General features: G+C 36.9%; 1 long non-coding RNA gene across 1 annotated transcript; it reads left to right on the top strand.

The window, feature by feature from the left end:
- LOC109947038 lies at nucleotides 2,850-3,990 on the top strand. Its single transcript, XR_002270049.1, has 2 exons — nucleotides 2,850-3,175; nucleotides 3,309-3,990. It is a non-coding gene; the product is annotated as an uncharacterized LOC109947038 (long non-coding RNA).

The raw sequence follows: 16,179 nt of genomic DNA, 5'->3' as shown, positions 1-16,179 counted from the left end.
TCGATTGTACGTATGCCACAGTTTTGTAGTTGTTTGAAAAAGATTTGATCGCTTTGGACCCCAGTTGGTCCAAAGGGCGTTTTTTGGTTTAGGGTTCATATCTTCTCTTACCACAATGTGAAAGGACCATGAACACCCAAGAAGAAACAAAAAATTTCCACTACTTTTGTGTAGTACAATTTTTTTTAAATTCCGAATTTGTCTAGACTGATTGATCATTAGGAAAAAATTTCCACACAAAAGTTGCCTTACTTGATCATCAGTAAATGTTAACTGAACTAGTCTATTCCAAGTTCTCCAACATGAGTATTCCTGTCAAATTTGTGTTGAAATTTTTTCCACAGACAAGTTCCTTTAGATTAAACAATATATTTTTGTCTTGACTAATTGATCATTAGGAAATTTTTTCCAAAGTTGCTTTTGACTAAACTACTTGATTATCATAAATATTTTACCGGACTAGTCTATTTCAAGTTCTGAGCACGATGGTGTGTTCAAAATTGCGAGATTCTGTCATTTCATCGGCGATCGGACCCTTCCAAATTTGGACCGTTAGATCGAAAATGATTGGACCGTTGGATCGTGTCTGATTTTATTTATGTTGTAGCTGGTGTTGTGAGGAGTCTGTAGGTATAGACGGATTGGTGATCGAACATCCTGATCTTAGATGGTTGTGTTTCAAAGTTAAGGCGAGCGATCGCCGTTCAATCGTGCGATGTAGAATGAGCCGACTGTTGGATCAAGCCCAAATTGATGCAGGGTGATGTCGGGACTATTTAGTGTCGGTTGGACGTGTGGGACCCACAGGACCCAAATAGTGACTTTTTGGACAATGGGTGTCATTGGTGATGTTTTGATGTCGACTGTACGTACGTCACAGTTTTGTAGTTGTTTGGATGAGATTTGATCGCTTTGGACCCCCAATTGGTCCAAAGGGCATTTTGGTCTAGGGCTTTGGGTTCATATCTTCTCTTACCACAGTGTGAAAGGACCATGAACACCGAAGAAGAAACAAAAAGTTTCCACTACAACTTTGTGTTGTACAATTTTTTTAATTCCAAATTTGTCTAGACTAATTGATCATTAGGAAAAATTTTCCACACAAAAGTTGCTTTACTTGATCATCAGTAAATGTTAACCAGACTAGTCTATTCCAAGTTCACCAACATGAGTATTCCTGTCAACTTTGTGTTGAAATTTTTTCCACATAAAAGTTCCTTTAGATTAAACTATATATTATTGTCTTGACTAATTGATCATTAGGAAATTTTTTCCAAAGTTGCTTTTGACTAAACTACTTGATCATCAAATTTTTTTTTTATGGGACTAGTCTATTCCAAGTTCATCGTGAGTATTCTTGTCAATTTTCTGTTGAAATTTTTTCCACACAAAAAAATTCCTTTATATTAGAAATAAATAAATAAATATATATAGAATGTACAAAGAGCTTTCATTGAGGGATCCCTCAAATTAGCTTATTTGAGGGACACCTTTGTCAGGCTCACTCTGTATTTTATTTCACTAATCCAAACTGTCTACATTTTAGATAATCATTCAAAGATCATCTCTACAAAAAATCACTTGAATCCAATATCATTTAACCACTCAATTGTGTTACTGCAATTTTAGTACTTTCTTGAAGTATCGTGTTCATTGATTTTGTAAGATACAACTGGATGTCGAAAATAGTTTTTGATTTGTCTAATTTTTCATAAGGATGATCTATGAATGTAGACTTAAAAAGTAGATAGTTTGGATCGTTGGAAAAATATTCATAGAGTACCTTAAAGGATGTCCCTCAATAGAAATAGACTATATATATATGCTTATTATCACAAAACGTCACTAAGGTTTACAAAACTATCAGATTGCATCCTTAAAGTTTTTTTGTGTCACTCATGGTCCTCAAGGTTAGTATGTGGAATTACAAATGGTCTCTGCCGTTAGGTTCCGTAAAAAACTCCGTTAGTTTGCTGACGTGGCATACATATATATATCACAAAACATCCCTGAAGTTCACACACCTATCACAAATGGTCCATACGAATTTTTTTTATTTTTTAATTTAAAATTCATAAAATTTTGGTTTTCTTTTAAAAATTATTTATAAATAAAAAAAACCATTTATAGAAGGATTTTAATTTTGAGGACCATTTAAATTATTTTTAAAAACCCCATTAGTTTGTTGATGTGGCATATATATGGAGCCCACATCTACAATAATACAATGTCACATGTATTTAAAACATAATATATATTTTAAAATAATTTAAAATTTTAAAAAGAAAACAAAAATTTTATGAATTTTAAATTTTAAAAATTTTAAAAATTCTTAAGGACCATTTGTGATAGGTGCGTGAACCTCAGGGATGTTTTGTGATATATATATATATATATCTCACGTTAGTAAACTAACGGAGTTTTTGACGGAATCTAACGGCAAAGACCATTTGTGATCATGTATACTAACCTTGAGGACCACGAATGACACAAAAAAACATTAAGGATGCAATCTAATAGTTTCGTAAACCTTAGGGACGTTTTGTGATAATAATAATATATATATATATATATATACAATCCTGATTTCTTGGACTACAGGGGTCCAAGAGATTTGTGGTCACTCACCGTTGGATGTAAATTCAACGGTTCACTAACTCTTGCACTTCTTTTAAAAAACTTTTTTGAACCATTGGATTAATATCCAACGGTAGGTGACCACAATCTCTTGAACTCCTGTGGTCCAAGAGATCGGGACTGTATATATATATACTCGCTTTGAAAGTGCATTTCTAGTTCTTATTGCTCGAACATAAGTACCGTCTGTATATCAATTGCAGGTATGTATTAATTGTTATGATTGATATTTTAATTTTATTGAACATCTTAGCTCTCGGTCTTCCGGTCGAAAAACGACGTTGCCCTTGTTGTGATTCTATGAGTGTGTTAGTGTGTGCGGCCTAACGAGTTTGTGTAATTGGTAACTTCCATTTATGGAAGGAGTCTTTCGTCTGAGTTGTGGTGCATCTCAATTTTAATGAAAGAGTGTTTTTCAACTGACCCCACTTATTCTTTCCATATAAAATGGGTCTTGAAAGGAAGCTCAACAACGGCTCAAGGAGATGGAAAGAAAAGGCTTTACTATTTCCACAAGCACCATTGAAGCTCAAACAAGGTTCCATAATTTCTCTCTTTCTATGTACCATATATAATGCATGTTATGCTAAGTATGGAATTTATGTTTTTACCCAAAGTCCGCTTATTGAAAGAGTCTTTTCATTTTTATCTTTGCCTTGCCTGCATATAAGATGGGTCTCCAAATGAAGCTGTAAAACTGCTCAAGGAGAAGCATATGAAAAAGAATTTGGGGGATCAGGGAAAAGAACTGAACAAGAGCTCCCACAAAACAAAAAAAGTGAGGCCGCAAATACCAATGGAACCAACAAGAAGCCCGCGAGCATTCGTAGGAATCCAGTTAAAAAAGCAACAAATAGCCACCATGTTGGGGTTTTCGAGTGCAACAACCGTGCTCAAGGGACAGGCTGCGATATTGAAGACAATGAGGTTGTTGATGCAACAAATAGCCACCATGTTGGGGTTTTCAAATGTGGCAACGAGTCCAAAGAGCCAAATTAATTTCAACATTTCTCATCTGTCCTTTGTGTGCTTAGTGTTGCTCTGCTTCGCTATGTATAAAATAAATTGTGGTTGTGTTACGTGTATTGTTATTTGCTTGTTTTGGTTGGTTGGATTGTCTCTTGCTATGAGTGACGTATATTTTTATTTTACTTTTTGGTTTGAAAAATAACTTCCTCTACAGGAAGGACAACATTTCGTATTGCTTTTTTTGGAGGATTGATGAGTTTTTATGGTTGTCAAAGTTTGAATTTGAGCGTTCGTTCTTGTTGCTAGTCTTCTTAAATTGCTGTCTAGCAAAAACTAAATGAAAGCTTGTATTGTGGTCATCGTTCTTTTTGCTAATCTTGTTAATATTCTTGAATTTGATATGAAAGTGTTTGCCCTTTTTTTATTGGCATGGCCAGGAGTTGGCCAAGAGACTGGTGTGTTTGTTTGTGAGCGTGCTACTATTGGCAGTGAAAATGCACTCCAACAGATTGGGATTGTATAATGTATAGCTGGAAAATGGAGCAGTAGAGAGGTTCAAACATTTAGCATCACTCTACACTCTTACACGTTACACACCATTGAGGAGGAATAGGGTTTCCCCCATTGGGACAAGTCACAGATGAATAATAATCCAAGCTAAAACTCATGCCTTTTGTGACACTTGGGCCTTCCAAATGACATGGTGTTAACGGGCGAATTTGTACCTAACGAATCACACACATAACAAAAGTGTTCGAGTAGTTTATAACTTTGTATTTGTATTTGAATATGAACATCATATTGTACATGAGAGAGATATGGAGAGAGATGCTTGAGAGCTCTAGTACAAGAGAAATAAAGAGCTTTGGATAGCTCTTGGAGAAGTAGAGGATGGCAGCCGATCCTCCCCTTGCTTGGAGGTGGTGAGTTACCTTTTATAATCCAAGTTGGAGTAGACGAGGTTGCTTGATTGTTGGGACTTTTGCATGACTCCCCTTGATTTGGTCTTGGGCATTAAGAAGGCATAGGAGGTGGCATGGCTACTCCTTGTTTGGTGGGATGTGAGGTATTACAAGCAAGAGTTATCACTTGATTTGTGGGATTTGCTTAAGAAGCAGGTGAGGTCAACACATGGGAAGGACCAAAAAGAGAAAGAGAAGAGTCGTCTATTAGTTTCCATGCATAGGAAAATAACAAGAAAGAGATCTTGAGGATCCAACTCCCAAATTCTCCTATCATACCTTCATATCAGTCATGTGAGTTATAGGAACTTCAACACCAATTTTTTATGTAGTAAATGGGTTTTAAGTGTGTTTCTAAAGTGCATTCCATGTGGGTTTTAAAAAAAAAAATTAATAATAATAATTGCAGCCCATATTTTGGGTATATTAGGGAAGCTCCTTTAATATTTGGGCTTGTCCAATATAGGTCCCCATAATTTCTATTTCCTAGACATATATCCATCATTCTATAAATCTATGTGTAAAACCCAATTTCAAACTTAAATGACCAGTAGGATATAAGAGGTCGTAGTATTCCTATGTTTTTACATCCTTACCATCAGACTTCATATTTTATTTATAATTTATTCCAAGCATTTTATTAACTGTCATAATTGTAATTAGAACTCCCTATTAATAGCATATCAATCACCCCATTTCTTTTGGTTGCCATTCACTCTAACATATGGCCCCTTAAAATTTCAAATTAAATAAATATGTACATTAGTTTGAGAGAAAAAAATAGGTACATTATTAGAGAAAAAAAAATAGGTTCATTATACTAGGTAAATTGTTTTACTAGGGACATTATTAGAGGGAAAAAAATAGACACATTATTTTGAGATAAAAATAGGCTCATTTAAAAAAAATTTGTTTTCATAAAACAAACAATAAAAAGATGATCAAATTATTTTCCATAAAACAAGTAATAAAGAAAAAAAATAGGTACAATATTTGGAGAAAAAAATAGGTTCATTAAAAAAAATGTTTTAAAAACAAACCAATAAATAGATTATCAAATTATTTTTCAACAGAATTAGAATGTACACTATTATTCATTAAACTATAATATAAAAAAATACTAGTCGTATAATTCATAAAAAGAAAACAACATTAATTCCTAAATTTAATATTGAATTTAAATTATTAATACTTTAAATAGATTACTAATACTTTAATGTGAAATTTAATATTTAATTTCTAATAAGTTTCTAAATTAGTTCCTACATCCATTACAACTATTTGGAGATATTTCCAAATTGAACGGGTGTCATTAATTACACCCCCCATAACACATTAACTTATAAATAGGGGAAGTTTTGGAATTGTAAAAATACAATAAATGAGATTTTAAGTTATATTAGGTAACTTGCTTAGTTGGATCCTAGTCATCGGGTATTCCACACAAAAGTTGTTTATCATCAATAAATGTTTAGATCCTAGTCATTTGAAATCACCTACAACCCTTTTCTTTAGTTGGATCCTAGTCATCGGGTATTCCCATAAATTTCCACACAAAAGTGGCTTATCATCAATAAATGTTGATCCGTCCATTCCAAGTTGATCATCATTACTAAACTACGCGAGATTGCTCGGCCACGGTTACTTTAATGGCAAAACTCCTTTTGTTTTGGATTTGTCGCCGACAAAGTTACTCATGACACTGCTCGGGATGAGATCTTTCTGAGATTTGTCTTCATTATCGTGTATGGAGGAATATTAACCATGGCTCCACAATCAACAAAAACACTGGAGAGCCGCATCCCTTCAATGTGTGTCATGATATATAAAGACTTCTCACTACTAGCAGGGCAGACATAAACATCTCCGTCGAGTTAGCCATTTTGTCCTTCTAGGGCTAAGAATTTTGAAGGTAAGACTACTACCATGTTAACATCTATCTTATTTGGTATTGATGGTCCTTCTCCCTCAGCCTCATTTTCTTCGGCGAGGTCTTCCTCTGGCTCGGGCCCCACAAAGTCCTCGTCACCCAATTCTCCATATGCCAATTCTTCGGTCAGATCCTCCTCGGTGGCACCAACCATCATGGCCGAATCCTTTTTGGCCAAACATTTCCCATTTTGGTGGGATCGGTGAGAGCCCTCACCTTGCCTAATCTAAAAAACCCTAATAAAGTCCAATTTTCTCCTACCCCATAGATAAAAATAATGAATATGAGTTTATGATCAATGCTGAACTTAAGTATTGCTTTCTTTCATGAATGCCTTGCCTTCATAATAATATTTTTTTTTTTAAATTCAATATGAATTAAATATCATGAATCACATATATTTTGAATGAAATATCACATATCTTTCAGAAGAGAAAAACATGGAAGTAGGGTTCATATCTTCTCTTACCATAATGTGAAAGGACCATGAACACCGAAGAAGAAACAAAAAGTTTCCACTACTTTTGTGTAGTACTATTTTTTTTTTTCAATCCAAATTTGTCTAGACTAATTGATCATTAGGAAAAATTTTCCACACAAAAGTTGCTTTACGTGGTCATTAGTAAATGTTAACCGAACTAGTCTATTCCAAGTTCACCAACATGAGTATTCCTGTCAACTTTGTGTTCAAATTTTTTCCACGGACAAGTTCCTTTAGATTAAACTATATATTTTTGTCTTGACTAATTGATCATTAGGAAATTTTTTCCAAAGTTGCTTTTGACTAAACTACTTGATCATTAGAAATTTTTTACCGGACTAGTCTATTTCAAGTTCAGCATGAGTAAATATGTTGGCGGGAGTGTCTCTTGCTGCGAAAACTATTTGAAAGCTTGTATTGTGGTCGTCGTTCATTTTGCTAATCTTGTTAATATTCTTGAATTTGATATGAAGGTGTTTGTTCCTTTGTTATTGGCATGGCCAGGAGTTGGCCAACAGATTGGTGTGTTTGTTTGTGAGCGTGCTACTGTTGGCAGTGAAAATGCACTCCAACAAACTGAGATTGAAAACGAAGCAATAGAGAAAGAGGAATAGGGTTTACCCCACTGGGACAAGTTACAGATCAATAATCTAAGCTGAAACCCATGCCTTTTGTGGTACTTGGGCCTTTCAAATTGTTCACCCGTTTTAGATTTGTTTCTGTGATGGTAAGGTAAAGTTCCCTATTGACTTGAAAACCATTTGTGGTCAATAAGTCAATTTTCTTTTGTGTATGAGCGTGCCACTGCTAGCAGTAAAAACTCTAGCAGACTTCTTTTAAAATGGATAACTTGCACCCCAAGCTACTGATTTCTAAACAAGCAATTGCGAATTTGGGTGAGGAATATCTCCCAAGTAAATTAAGCAAAATCTTTCATTTTAAATGTTAAAGAAAAGGGGAATTTTATCTATTCTGTCAAAAATGTATCAACAGTCAGTTCTTTCTCTGTTTTTGAAAGAAAACCTAATCCCTTTTTCAACTTTTAACTGCTCTTTGTAAGAGTTCAATCTGCCGTGATGGTTAGTTTGAGTTTTCAGATGAACAAGTCCATGTTTGAGTTTTCAGATGATCCAGGCTGGACTGGGTATGTCTGTGCTAGATTGGACTATCGACACCTTCAACTGTCAAGTTTCAGTTGTAAATTGATACCAACGTTCGAGTTTGGCAGAGCTTTAATCTATTTCAAGCCCTGGAAGGCTTTTTGAATAGGTAGAATTGGAGCCTCTTCAGTCTAGAAGGGACAGAAGTGGCTGAATTTGATGATTACTGAGCTGGAACTGCACTGTAGTACCTATTCTGCTTGATCAGGGCTCTCCATAAATTTGTTGAGGTTTTCATATTTATAAAAACCCGGACTCTGCTTGTTTTTGCTTTCGCTGAACCAAATTCGTAACGAGAGAAATCTCGCTTTGTATGACTATTTCTTTGAAACTGAACTGAATTTAGAGATTCTGAATTCTAGCTGACTTGTTCATTGTGGCTCAATGAGCTGTGGTTGCTTCAGTGTTTTGAAGGTTTTTGAGATCAAGTGATCATTTTGAGTTTTTGTTTTTGATTGATTTTTTGGCTGTCTTTTGATCTGTTCACCTCCTCTCATATTTATAGAAAATGCTGGAGTGGGATTTCTAATCTTTCAATAATGGGCGGCAGATTTTCCAAAAGCAAGATCTTTCATTTTAAATGTCAAAGAAAATGGGAATTTTATCTATTCTGTCAAAAAGGTATCAACAGTCAGTTCTTTCTCTGTTTTTGAAAGAAAACCTAATCCCTTTTCACCTTTTAACTGCTCTTTGTAAGAGTTCAATCTGCCGTGATGGTTAGTTTGAGTTTTCAGATGAAGAACTCCATGCTTTCTACTTATCTCTTTAGAAAATGTAGTTAACTTATCCCTTGGAAATGATGCCTGCTCTGATGCAGAATTTTCTCTGTATATAGAAAGGGATTTTGATCTTCTTCCTTGATTGTAAAGACTGGAAAAGTCTTTCTGTAAGACCTGCCTTCATTAATTCCCCATCAACTCTCTTGTTATAGTTGAAATTGTTGACTTTTTCAAAGTCAGGCAGTCACGTGGGGCACTTCCTAAAAAACATTTTTTTTAAAATAAAAAAAAAAGGGGAAAAGAACACCTGCTGATTTGCTTTTGAGATCAAGTGGTCAAATCTTTTAGAAGCTGAGCTTTAATTCTACTTTCTTTTAGAGGTTTGATCTGCTTGGTGATGAATTTACCAATGTTAATTTTGGCAATTCCATCGACTTGTTTATTTTTTGTGCTATTCTAAACCTCTGTCAGTTTGCAAAAAAGATATGGGCCTCTGATGTTTGGTTGGGCTGTCCTCTCTATTTTCCAAAGCTTGTGACTGTTTTATTTATCATGGGTTTGATAAATTCTAAGCCTTCTCCATTTTGGGTTACTCTTCAATTTCTTTAAATCAAGCCCAAGCTGTGGTTATGTCTTGTGGGTTTCAAATCAAGCCCAAACACAAATTGCATGGGAGGGACCAAAAAGAGAAAGAGAAGAGTCGTCTATTAGTTTCCATGTAGGAAAATAACAAGAAAGAGATCTTGAGGATCCAACTCCCAAATTCTCCTGTCATGCCTTGATGGGACCAACACAACATTTTCTAGAATAGAACTCAGTTAACTCCCCCACTTCCCATCCATAAAAATTTCTCTAAAACCTAAAAAGATAAAGGAAAAAAAGAGGGATCTAAACACAAACAAGCGATAGACGCATATCTTGAAAATATGTATAAATAATTCAAAAGATAAGAAAATTATGTTTCATGCATCCATCTCTCATCCCAAAACCTTACCCTTTTCCCATTACTAAATCTGCAGAAAGAAAAAAGAGTCTCGACCTTCAAAGATGTCTTTCCAAGGGTATCACTTTGAACCCCACAACACAACATTAGAGCACTTCCATCAGGCAAGGCTAGCCAACAGGGAGATCTGGCTCGTCTCCTTGCCTTCGAGCAGTCAACGCAAGAATTTCAAAAAAAAATTTACCATTGGCATGTGAAATGCACGCGCCAACTGTGAAAAAAAAAATTTAGATTTCTTGCGTTGACAGCAGCTCTGACCCATAGCAGCCAGGAACCAAAGGCTATAAGCCACATGGCTTCTCTTGGAGCCTCCGATTCAAAAAATCTTATCAAATCCAATGGCTGTCCATTTTTTGGCTTACAAAAATTGAAAAAACAATCGAAAAAATTTGTAAAAAATATCCAAAAATTCTGGAAATTTTTTCTGTAAATACCTACCAATATTATTCACTTTCCACACCAAATCTTCTTACAAATTCATCTCCTTCCAATATTTTTCACTTTTCACACAAAATTTTCTACTACTAAATTCCATTTCTGTAAAAATACAAATAGCCTCTTCTATCGAAGCCGGAGACGCATGGACAACCGTGGAAGATATTTTGTTGTGTTAGTGTTGGGTAAAAGTTTGTCATTGCCCGATCACGGGCAATGAGATGAAATCCTCTCATATGTGGAGAAAAATTCATGGAGAATTTTGTGAAAGATCGAGTTCGGCTCTTATGGAAATGGCATAGGTGGAAATTTTTGAATAAAGAGTTAGGGAAATGGAATGCGTTGACAAAAGCAAAGGAGAACATTCGAAGTGGTCAAAATCTTGGCAAAGAGGTAAAATATTTCTAAATACCGTTTTGTTCAATTTAATGTCACTTTTTATTTATTTATATTTTCTTGCATTTGTAATTTTTTTAAATAAATTATTCAAACACAAATGTGGTTTAGTGCCAATGGAGAAGGCAAAAAAAGTTTCATCAATCACCAATGTTGGGACATTGTGAAGAATTGTTTAAAGATTAAAAATTATTTTCACCAGTCTGACGGTTGTGTTGAATGAGACGCCGTTCCATTATTCACCGGCAACCGATTCGCCATTGAACTCCCCAATAGATCAAGACTCACCAATCCAACGTGAGCCGAGGCCTATTGGGAGAAATGCGGTAAAGGCCAAGAGTGGGAGCACTTCGAACGCTATATGTGCAAAAAATTTGGAGCAAATTGCTAAAAACAGTGCACTGAGAATTGAGAGAGACTTGAAAAGATAAGAAGCTAACAAGGTACGATATGAAGCATATGCAATTGAAATGCAGCATGCACAAGAACAAGACATGGAGGACAAAGAGATGAAAATCATGGCCATGGATGAGAGCCATATGTCTCCTGAAACAAAGTCTTATTGGAAGTTAAAACGAAGGGATGTTATGAGAAGAAAGCTTTTCCATGACGATGGACTAAGCAAGACGGATTGGTTAAATGATCAAAACCATTAGGTTGTATTGAAAGAGTTGCCATATGTATTAATTTGTTGTATTGTTTCTCTTTTGTTGAATAAAGAAAGCATTAAATAATATATTTATTTATTAAAAACATTTCATACATCAAAACAAACCTTAATTCATTACAAACCACACACAAAACAAAGCATAATTCCAAACAAAGCATTAAACTTTGACTTCGTCCATTTGCTCTTTTTGGAGGATTGATGAGTTCTTATGTTTGTCAAAGTGTGAATTTCAGCGTTGTTCTCGTTGCTATTCTTCTTAAATTGTTGTCTAGCGAAAAATATATGAAAGCTTGTATTGTGGTCATAGTTCTTTTAGCTAATCTTGTTAATATTCTTGAATTAGATATGAAAGTGTTTGCCCCTTTTTTATTGGCATGGCCAGGAGTTGGCCAAGAGACTGGTGTGTTTGCTTGTGAGCGTGCTACTATTGGCTGTGAAAACGCACTCCAACAGGCTGATCTACAGATGCCCCACATGTAAGCATAAGTAAAGCAGCTATGATTTTTTGCTCTAGAAGAAGACCCAAAACCCCAACAGTATTGTACTTCTGAACGAAGTATGTATCGTAATTGCAAACATCATGCATGATTTTTTGGAACAAATGAGGCTGCATTCTATATCTCCCTCGAAAATCAGAAATAGAATACAATGAATTTGGGATAAAGTAAATTTCCAAGAGATTTTTACCTCGAAAGTGTCTATGTCTGTCCACGTTTGGGACACGACCATGGTGGTGTTGCCTTGATTGATTGAGCATACCCATTGCTAAAACAACTTCATCCAACTCAACATCTTCTTCAACATCTGCGCCTTCATCTTCTCGATGTTGCCTCTCCAACACCCTCCTCGAGTTAGACATTGATTGTCACATCCCAGGATCGGCTCCACCGTAGCACGATATTGTCCGCTTTGGGCCCCCTTTTCTGCCCTCACGGTTTTGTTTCTGGGAGCTCACGAGCAACTTCCCAGTGGATCACCCATCCTGGGATTGCTCTAGCTCCCAACTCGCTTAACTTCGGAGTTCCTACGACTCCGAAGCCAGTGAGCTTCCAAAAGGCCTCGTGCTAGATGGATGCGGGTGTGCACATATAAGGCACATCACCCCCTCTCCGTTGGTTGATGAGGGATCTTACAATCCACCCCCCTTAAGGGCCCGACGTCCTCGTCGGCACACTCGCACTACATTGCAGAGTGGCTCTGATACCAAATTGTCACACCCCGGGATCGGCTCTGCCGTAGCACGATATTGTCCGCTTTGGGCCCCCCTCTCTGCTCGCACGGTTTTGTTTCTAGGAGCAACTTCCCAGTGGGTCACCCATCCTGGGATTGCTTTAGCCCCCAACTCGCTTAACTTCGGAGTTCCTACGATTCCGAAGCCAGAGAGCTCCCAAAAGGCCTCGTGCTAGATGGATGCGGATGTGCACATATAAGGCACATCACCCCTCTCCGTTGGTTGATGAGGGATCTTACAATCCACCCCCCCTTAAGGGCCCGACGTCCTCGTCGGCACACTCGCACCACACGACTGAGTGGCTCTGATACCAAATTGTCACACCCCGGGATCGGCTCCGCTGTAGCACGATATTGTCCGCTTTGGGCCCCCTTCTCTGTCCTCACGGTTTTGTTTCTGGGAGCTCACGAGCAACTTCCCAGTGGGTCACCCATCCTGGGATTGCTCTAGCCCCCAACTCGCTTAACTTCGGAGTTCCTACGACTCCGAAGCCAGTGAGCTCCCAAAAGGCCTCGTGCTAGATGGATGCGGGTGTGCACATATAAGGCACATCACCCCCTCTCCGTTGGTTGATGTGGGATTTTACAATCCACCCCCCTCAAGGGCCCGACGTTCTCGTCGGCGCACTCGCATCACACGGCAGAGTGGCTCTGATACCAAATTGTCACACCCCGGGATCGGCTCCGCCGTAGCACGATATTGTTCGCTTTGGGCCCCCCTCTTTGCCCGCACGGTTTTGTTTCTGGGAGCTCACGAGCAACTTCCCGGTGGGTCACCCATCCTGGGATTGCTCTAGCCCCCAACTCGCTTAACTTTGGAGTTCCTACGACTCCGAAGCCAGTGAGCTCCCAAAAGGCCTCGTGCTAGATGGATGCGGATGTGCACATATAAGGCACATCACCCCCTCTCCGTTGGTTGATGAGGGATCTTACATTGATAGTAGAATGTGTTTTGTAAAATATGAGAAACGAAAGGATAAACATGAAATGGTGTGAGAGGTCTGAGTTGAGGGTATAGTTTTATAGAGGGATTTAGAAGATAAAGATGACACGTTGCGCAATTTTAGAGGGTGAAAATCTTATCTGAAATATGAGATTAGAAATTTATAATAAATATCGACATGTGGGGACCGAGAATCTTATTCGAAAATCGTATTTGAAATTTGAGATCTAAATGTTATAACAAAATATGGACACATGGAAGAATATTTACCATGACTCCACAATCAACAAATACATTGGAGACTCGCATCCCTTCAATGCGTGTCGTGATGTATAATGGCTTGAGATGACGATACATGTTTGGCATCCCTCTGGGGATCACCTCATCTGAGGCCATAGCTAAGACCTCCCCTTGTGTTCTCGGCTTCTCACTACCAGCCGGTCAGACATACACATCTTTGTCGAGATAGCCATTTTGTCCTTCTGGGACTAAGAATTATGAAGGTAAGATTACTACCATGTTCACATGTATCTCATTTTGTACTGATGGTCCTTCTCCCTCATCCTCATTTTCTTCCGCGATGTATTCCTCTGGCTCGGGCCCCTCAAAGTCCTTGTCACCCAATTCTCCATATGCCAATTCTTCGGTCGGATCCTTCTCGGTGGCATCAACCATCATGGCCAAATCCTTTTTGGCCAAACATTTCCCATTTTCTTGGGATCAGTGAGAGCCCTCGTAGATAAAAATAATGAATATGAGTTTATGATCAATGCTGAACTTGAGTCTTGCTTTCTTTCATGAATGCCTTGCCTTCATAAAAATAAAAAATATATATATAAAATCAATATGAATTAAATATCAGGAATCACATTTATTACGAATTAAATATCACATATATTATGAATTAAATATTACATATCTTTCAAAAGAGAAAAACAAAGCAGTACGGTTCATATTACAATAATGTGAAAGGACCATGACACCGAAGAAGAAACAAAAAGTTTCCACTACTTTTGTGTAGTACTATTTTTTTTAATTCCCAATTTATCTAGACTAATTGATCATTAGCAAAAAATTTCCACTCAAAAGTTGCTTTATCATTAGTAAATTATGTTGTAGCTGGTGTTGTGGGGAGCCTCGCAACTCTGGACCATTAGATTGGAAATGATTGGACTGTTGGATCGTGTCTGATTTTATATATGTTGTAGCTGGTGTTGTGAGGAGTCTGTAGGTATAGATGGATTGGTGATCGGACATCCCGATCTTAGGTGGTTGTGTTGCAAAGTTACGGCTAGCAATCGCCGTTCAATCATGTGTGATCGTGCGATATAGAACAATCTAACCGTTGGATCGGGCCCAAATTGATGCACGGTGATGCCGGGACTACTTAGAGTCCATTGGTGGGAGTGGATTTGAAATTTGAGGTTGTGGGCCCGAGGTGGATTTTTGGAGTGTCGGTTGGACGTGTGGGACCCACAATACCCAAATAGTGACTTTTTGGACAATGGGTGTCATTGGTCATGTTTTGATGTCGACTATACGTACATCACAGTTTTGTAGTTGTTTGGACAAGATTTGATCACTTTGGACTCCCAGTTGGTCCAAAGGGCGTTTTGGTTTATGGTTCATATCTTCTCTTACCACAACGTGAAAGGACGATAAACACCGAAGAAGAAACAAAAAGTTTCCACTACTTTTGTGTAGTACAATTTTTTTTCAATCCCAAATTTGTCTAGATTAATTGATCATTAGGAAAATTTTTCCACACATAAGTTGCTTTACTTGATCATGAGTAAATGTTAACCAAACTAGTCTATTCCAAGTTCATCGTGATTATTCATGTCAGTTTTCTGTTGAAATTTTTTCGACACAAAAAAAATCCTTTATATTAGAAATTAATAAATATATATATATATGTATATAATATACAAAGAGCTTTCATGGAGGGATCCCTCAAATTAGCTTATTTGAGGGACACCTTCGTAAGGCTCACTCTGTATTTTATTTCATTAATCCAAACTGTCTACATTTTAGATAATCATTCAAAGATCATCTCTTCAAAAAATCACCTAAATCCAATATCGTTTAACCACTCAATTGTATTATTGAAATTTTAGTACTTTCTTGAAGCATCTTGTTCATTGATTTTGTAAGATACAATTGGATGTCGAAAATAATTTTCAATTTGTCTAATTTTTTATAAGGATGATCGATGAATGTAGACTTAAAAAATAGATGGTTTGGATCATTGGAAAAAAATTCATAGAGTACCTTGAAGGATGTCCCTCAAATAAAATTATTTGAGGGATCCCTCAATATAAAGAGACAATATATATATATATATATATATACATGCGTTGAAAGTGCATATCTAGTTTTTATTGCTCGAACATAAGTACCGTTTAGATATCAATTGCACGTATGTATTAATTGTTATGATTGGTATTTTAATTTTATTGAACATCTTAGCTCTCGGTCTTCCGGTCGAAAAAAAATGTTGCCCTTGATGTGATTCTATGAGTGTGTTAGTGCGTGCGGCCTAACGAGTTTGTGTAATTAGTAACTTCAATTTATGGAAGGAATCTTTCCTCTAAGTTGTGGTGCATCTCAATTTTAATGAAAGAGTGTTTTTCAACTTACTCCA

Source organism: Prunus persica, chromosome G2, assembly GCF_000346465.2.
Source record: "Prunus persica cultivar Lovell chromosome G2, Prunus_persica_NCBIv2, whole genome shotgun sequence".
NCBI lineage: Eukaryota > Viridiplantae > Streptophyta > Magnoliopsida > Rosales > Rosaceae > Prunus > Prunus persica.
Note: the sequence above shows the minus strand (reverse complement) of the source record. Positions and strands in the feature narration are given on the sequence as shown.